The sequence below is a fragment of the Coregonus lavaretus genome (assembly GCF_964263955.1).
Source record: "Coregonus lavaretus genome assembly, chromosome: 9".
In the NCBI taxonomy this organism is placed as follows: Eukaryota; Metazoa; Chordata; class Actinopteri; order Salmoniformes; family Salmonidae; genus Coregonus; species Coregonus lavaretus.
In genome coordinates, this window is record NC_139996.1 from 21183235 (window position 1) to 21189960 (window position 6726).

Consider the following 6726-nt stretch of genomic DNA (forward strand, 5'->3'; position numbering starts at 1 on the left):
TATCGTGGACGTAGGTCGGGGTGCCTTGTAAGGATCCGACGGCGAGCAAGTAAACTGCCTCTTCCATCAATCCTATTAGCCAATGTTCAATCATTTGAAAATAAATGAGACAACCTAAGATTAAGGTTATCCTACCAACGGGACATTAAAAACTGTAATATCTTATGTTTCACCGAGTCGTGGCTGAACGACGAAATGGACAACATACAGCTGACGGGATATACGCTACATCGGCAGGATAGAACGGCTGACTCCGGTAAGACAAGGGGGGCGGTCTGTGTATATTTGTAAACAACAGCTAGTGTATAAAATCTAATACTAAGGAAGTCTCTAGGTCTTGCTCGCCAGAGGTAGAGTATCTCATGATAAGCTGTAGACCACACTATTTACCAAGAGAGTTTTCATATATATTTTTCGTAGCTGTCTATTTATCACCACAAACCGATGCTGGCACTAAGACTGCACTCAACAAGCTGTATAAGGCCATAAGCAAACAAGAAAATGCTCATCCAGATGCCGGGGACTTTAATGCAGGGAAACTTAAATCTGTTCTACCTAATTTCTACCAGAATGTTAAATGTGCAACCAGAGGAAAAAAAACTCTAGACCACCTTTACTCCACACACAGAGACGCATACAAAGCTCTCCCTTGCCCTCCATTTGGCAAATCTGACCATCTCTATCCTCCTGATTCCTGCTTTATAAGCAAAAACTAAAGCAGGAGGTACCAGTGACTCGCTCAATACGGAAGTGGTCAGAGGATGCAGGTGCTAAGCTACAGAACTGTTTTGCTACCACAGACTGGAATATGTTTTGGGATTCTTCCGATGGCATTGAGTACACCACATCAGTCACTGGCTTCATCAATAAGTGCATCGATGACGTTGTCCCCACAGTGACAGTACGTACATACCCCAACCAGAGGCCATGGATTACAGGCAACATCCGCACTGAGCTAAAGGGTAGAGCTGCCGCTTTCAAGGAGCGGGACTCTAACCCGGACGCTTATAAGAAATCCCGCTATGCCCTCCGACGAACCATCGAACAGGCAAAGAGTCAATACAGGACTAAGATTGAATCGTACTACACCGGCTCTGACGCTCGTCGGATGTGGCAGGGCTTGAAAACTATTACAGACTACAAAGGGACGCACAGCTGCGAGCTGCCCAGTGACACAAGCCTACCAGACAAGCTAAATCACTTCTATGCTCGCTTCGAGGCAAGCAACACTGAAGCATGCATGAGAGCACCAGCTGTTCCGGATTACTATGTGATCACGCTCTCCGTAGCCGATGTGAGTAAGACTTTTAAGCAGGTCAACATTCACAAGGCCGCAGGGCCAGACGGATTACCAGGACATGTACTCCGAGCATGTGCTGACCAACTGGCAAGTGTCTTCACTGACATTTTCAACATGTCCCTGACTGAGTCTGTAATACCAACATGTTTCACGCAGACCACCACTAAGATAACCTGCCTAAATGACTATCGACCCGTGGCACTCACGTCTGTAGCCATGAAGTGCTTTGAAAGGCTGGTCATGGCCCACATCAACACCATTATCCCAGAAACCCTAGACCCACTCCAATTTGCATACCGCCCCAACAGATCCACAGATGATGCAATCTCTATTGCACTCCACACTGCCCTTTCCCAGCTGGACAAGAGGAACACCTACGTGAGAATGCTATTCATTGACTACAGCTCAGCGTTCAACACCATATTGCCCTCAAAGCTCATCACTAAGCTAAGGATCCTGGGACTAAACACCTCCCTCTGCAACTGGATCCTGGACTTCCTGACGGGCCGCCCCCAGTTGGTAAGGGTAGGTAACAACACATCTGCCACGCTGATCCTCAACACGGGGGCCCCTCAGCGGTGCGTGCTCAGTCCCCTCCTGTATTCCCTGTTCACCCATGACTGCATGGCCAGGCACGACTCCAACACCATCATTAAGTTTGCCGACGACACAACAGTGGTAGGCCTGATCACGACAACGATGAGACAGACGATAGGGAGGAGGTCAGAGACCTGGCCCTGTGGTGCCAGGATAACAACCTCTCCCTCAACGTGATCAAGACAAAAGGAGATGATTGTGGACCGGTACCCCCCTGTATATAGTCTCCCTACTGTTATTTTATTTTACTGCTGCTCTTTAGTTATTTGCTTTTCTTTTTTATAAAAAAGTAGCATTGTTGGTTAAGGGCTTGTAAGTAAGTATTTACATTTTACATTTGAGTCATTTAGCAGACGCTCTTATCCAGAGCGACTTACATCCAGAGTGAGTGCATACATTATTTTTTTATTATTCATACTGTAATGTCTACACCTGTTGTATTCGGCACATGTGGCAAATAACATTTGATTTGATAAGAGTTACCACATCAATGTTACACTGAGTGAAGTTGTTATTAAATGTTATATTCCAATGGTATTTTAATGTTATTAGTTATATTCCATTCCAATATTATATTCCAATAAATATTTTTTAAAATGAATTATAAACAACTATTGAAAACCTTTTGCTCCTGAATATCATTTTAAAGTGCTGGGATTTAAAATCTTGCATTATTCAAATAATATTTAGTGCAATTGTACATAATGGATTGTATGGAAAAGGAACAACAAAGAAAGAACAAAGAAAGTTAATGTGCAGGTGAGTTAAAAATAGTGACTTTACATCAAATCTCCTCATAGTGCGGATATTAATGGTGACATGTGCAACACCATTTATCCCCCCCCCCCCCCCATATTTTATTAAAATAATTAATATAAGACAACTAGACTTAGCTTTTAAGTATTACTTACTGAAGAATTTCTAAATGAAACGGACTAAATGGATTTTAAAACCCTATGCCATATTCTTCTACTGGGGTAACAGTTATCCCGGTACTTTAAAAAAAGCGTCTCTTTTCTAAAACCAACATTTCATGAGATAACTAAAAAAGTGTACACTGTAGCCATTTATTTCCATTTATAGTTTATCCACCTAAGCATGATCTTCATCCACATAACAGTGTAGTAGGGTACTAGGGGGGGGGGGGGGGGGGGGTAGTTACCCCCTAGTACCCTACTACACTGAACAAAAATATAAACATAACATGTAAAGTATTGATCCCATGTTTCATGAGCGGAAATAAAAGATCCCCGAAATTTCCCATACACACAAAAGGCTTCTTTCTCTCAAATGTTGTGCACAAAATTGTTTACATCCCTGTTAGTGAGCATTTCTTATTTGCCAAGATAATCCATCCACCTGACAGGTGTGGCATATCAAGAAGCTGATTAAACGGCATGATCATTACACAGGTGCACCTTGTGCGGGGGACAATAAAAGGCCACTAAAATGTGCAGTTTTGTCACAAAACACAATGCCACAAATGTCTCAAGTTTTGAGGGAGCATGCAATTGGCATGCTGATTGCAGGAATGTCCACCAGAGCTGTTGCCAGAGAATTGAATGTTAATTTCTTTACCATAAACCGCCTCCAACGTCATTTTAGAGAATTTGGCAGTATGTCCAACCGACCCACAACCTCATGTGGGCAAGCGGTTTGCTGATGTCAACATTGTGAACAGTTCCCCATTGTGGCGGTGGGGTTATGGTATGGGTAGGCATAAGCTACAGACAAACACAATAGCATTTTATCGCAATGGCAATTTGAATGCAAAGAGATACCGTGACGAGATCCTAAAGCCCATTGTCGTGCCATTCATCCGCCGCCATCACCTCATGTTTCAGCATGATAATGCAAGGCCCCATGTCACAAGGATCGGTACACAATTCCTGGAAGCTGAAAATGTCCCAGTTCTTCAATGGGCTGCATACTCACTAGACATGTCACCCATTGAGCATGTTTGGGATGCTCTGATTGACATGTAAGACAGCGTGTTCCAGTTCACGCCCAATATCCAGCAACTTCACTCAGCTTTTGAAGAGGAGTGGGACAACATTCCACAGGTCACAATCAACAGCCTGATCAACTCCATGTGAGGTGTGTCGCGCTGCATGAGACAAATGGGGGTCAAGCCAGATACTGACTGGTTTTCTGATCCACGCCCCTACTTATTTTGTGACCAACAGATGCATATCTGTATTCTCAGTCATGTGCAATCCATTGCTTGAGTCCTAATTTATTTATTTAAATTGACTGATTTCCTTATATGAACTGTAACTCAGTAAAATCGTTAATTGTTGCATGTTGCGTTTATATTTTTGTTCAGTATAGGTTGTCACTAGTTACCACAGCCACAAAGTCAAAATGGCTATATCGTAAAATGTCATAAACAAAAAAATACAATACTTTTTTTTTTGTTTTTAAGGTAATGGACACCTGACCTTATATTTAAAGCCTTTTGGAATGCACATTTTACAGTAAATAAGAAGTGATATTTCATGGGGACATAAAAGGCACCGCATGGTAGGAATGACCCACTTGTGTTATGTGACTAATGATTTGTTGCCACAGATAGTTTGTTTACATTTCTACTGTTGTGGCTAGATGAAGTACGCCTACAGCTCCATCTAGTGGTCATGTCGGGGACAACAGTTGTATAGCCTAGCTCTAACCCTTTTCCTAACCTTAACCTCATTCTCCGTAACCTGCTACGTTAATTTACCAAACCTGCTGCGTTAATTCTAACCTGCCACGTTAATTATCCTAACTTGAAATGTAAAACAAAGCATCTGTGGTGACAAATCATCAGTATCACCACACCGGTACTTCGAGGGTTAATTTTGCATGGTCTGAGTAGAGACAAATCCATAGCTCTGTGCTAGTTGGTCGAAATCTTCACCATGATAGAATAGAATAGATCATTTATTGTTCATTGCCCTTCCCAACACCCCCAGAGCAGAATGGCATAAGGAGCTATATACCACAAAAGAAAAACATTAAGTCAATCAAATCGAACAAGTTTATTCTCTGAAAGGTCTTGTTTACAGCTAGGCATAAGTGTGTGTGAGGAAGAGGGGGAAGCAGTGTGGGGCAGGTGTGCAAAAATACAGTATGAGAGGTACAGTTGAAGTCGGAAGTTTACGTACACTTAGGTTGGAGTCATTAAAATTCGTTTTTCAACCACTCCACAAATTTCTTGTTAACAAACTTAAGTTTTGGCAAGTCGGTTAGGACATCTACTTTGTGCATTTTTCCAACAATTGTTTACAGACAGATTATTTCACTTATAATTCACTGTATCACAATTCCAGTGGGTCAGAAGTTTACATACACTAAGTTGACTGTGCCTTTAAACAGCTTGGAAAATTCCAGAAAATGATGTCATGGCTTTAGAAGCTTCTGATAGGCTAATTGACATCATTTGAGTCAATTGTAGGTGTACCTGTGAATGTATTTCAAGGACTACCTTCAAACTCAGTGCCTCTTTGCTTGACATCATGGGAAAATCAAAAGAAATCAGCCAAGACCTCAGAAAAAAAATTGTAGACCTCCATAAGTCTGGTTCATCCTTGGGAGCAATTTCCAAACGCCTGAAGGTAACACGTCCATCTGTACAAACAATAGTACGCAAGTATAAACACCATGGGACCACGCAGCCGTCATACCTCTCAGGAAGGAGACGCGTTCTGTCTCCTAGAGATGAACGTACTTTGGTGCGAAAAGTGCAAATCAATCCCAGAACAACAGCAAAGGACCTTGTGAAGATGCTGGAGGAAACGGGTTCAAAAGTATCTATATCCACAGTAAAACGAGTCCTATATCGACAACCTGAAAGGGCGCTCAAAAGGGAAGAAGCCACTGCTCCAAAACCGCCATAAAAAAGCCAGACTACGGTTTGCAACTGCACATGGGGACAAAGATCGTACTTTTTGGAGAAATGTCCTCTGGTCTGATGAAACAAAAATAGAACTGTTTGGCAACAATGACCATCGTTATGTTTGGAGGAAAAAGGGGGACGCTTGCAAGCCGAAGAACACCATCCCAACCGTGAAGCATGGGGGTGGCAGCATCATGCTGTGGGGGTGCTTTGCTGCAGGAGGGACTGGTGCACTTCACAAACTAGATGGCATGATGAGGAAGGAAAATTATGTGGATATATTGAAGCAACATCTCAAGACATCAGTCAGGAAGTTAAAGCTTGGTCGCAAATGGGTCTTCCAAATGGACAATGACCCCAAGCATACTTCCAAAGTTGTGGCAAAATGGCTTAAGGACAACAAAGTCAAGGTATTGGAGTGGCCAACACAAAGCCCTGACCTCAATCATATAGAACATTTGTGGGCAGAACTGAAAAAGCGTGTGCGAGCAAGGAGGCCTACAAACCTGACTCAGTTACACCAGCTCTGTCAGGAGGAATGGGCCAAAATTCACCCAACCTATTGTGGGAAGCTTGTGGAAGGCTATCCGAAACGTTTGACCCAAGTTAAACAATTTAAAGGCAACGCTACCAAATACTAATTGAGTGTATGTAAACTTCTGACCCACTGGGAATGTGATGAAAGAAATCAAAGTTGAAAAAAATCAGTGTCTCTACTATTATTCTGACATTTCACATTCTTAATATAAAGTGGTGATCCTAACTGACCTTTGACAGGGAATTCTTACTAGGATTAAATGTCAGGAATTGTGAAAATCTGAGTTTAAATGTATTTGGCTAAGGTGTATGTAAACTTCCGACTTTAACTGTATGTGTGTGTCTGCACACATTAATATTAATGTGTGAATGTGTTATCTTTGTATAATATGTGTGTGTATTATCTATGTGAGTG